This window comes from Fragaria vesca, linkage group LG6 (assembly GCF_000184155.1).
Source record: "Fragaria vesca subsp. vesca linkage group LG6, FraVesHawaii_1.0, whole genome shotgun sequence".
NCBI lineage: Eukaryota > Viridiplantae > Streptophyta > Magnoliopsida > Rosales > Rosaceae > Fragaria > Fragaria vesca.
The window spans coordinates 15,942,985-15,944,138 of NC_020496.1; positions in this window are offsets into that span (position 1 = coordinate 15,942,985).

Here is a 1,154-nt window from a genome sequence, read left to right on the forward strand (position 1 = left end):
AGAGAGACGAGAGAGAGAGAGAGAGAGAGAGAGAGAGAGAGAGAGAGAGAGTTGTCTGTGTTCCTTTTCTGGAGATTATTAAGCTTTTATGCCGTTAATCATCACATTCATATATTCTCGATCAGACTTTAATTATTAGTAATACTTTATTCACAACAAGAAGACGATTGTCGGGTATACCATTTGATCTATATTATTTCATTTTGCAGTACATACATATATATATACACACACACACACAGTTTTTTACTGCAATAGTCTATGCATCTAGATATGACCAGAGACCACTGTGCTCTTCGGCTGTTGAAAATCATGTGACTTCTCGATCCACCCTTTTCTTTTCTTAATTTTTTACCGATTCTTCTTATAAATCATGTCCAAGTATATATACACAGTGGGAAAGGTTAACCATCATCCTCAATTCCTCATATAAACCTAGCTCACTGATTGATTTCAAACCTCCTCCCATGCATCCAGATGACATTTAATTAATTTCTTTTTTCCCCGGCCCATATTTTCTAAACCATATCCCACTTGTCCTCTTCTTCTCTGATTGTTCTTCCCCATCAATTTTGTATTCTTTGTATATTCTTAACAATCGCACTTATTCTGTGATTTCTGTCCCTGTCTGAACCACTGTTCAAATGGTTGAATATTAAACCCTCGATAAGCAGCAACAACTAGTTCTGGCATTCCAACAAGCCCATGAGCTAGCAGCTTAATTCTGATGAGCGAGGTTAATGGTTAAACTCAAATTTAAGTTGTAGCTGAAGCGGAACCGCCCTCAAATGATATGTTGTTCATAATGGAAGCTAGCTAGGCTTCACATTTCTTATGTATGGAGGCTAGCTAGGGTTTAGTAAAAATGCCCTAAACCTGAAAGATTGCTGTTTCATCAATTTCCAGAATTCTGCAAGGGTCATGTACATCATTACATGTAAAACGCAGTAATCCTCAAATTAAGCTACGTAAATGTTACTTACTTGTAATTAAGTTAATTGTAACATGTATATATCACTGAGAAAATCAGGTTTATGTATAATTTTGTAGAAGACTTATTCTTAATTTATTGACTGGGGTAATCTGAGAAGTTAAAAGGCTAGGGTTAGGGTGGCAAATATATATATATATATATATATATATATATATATATA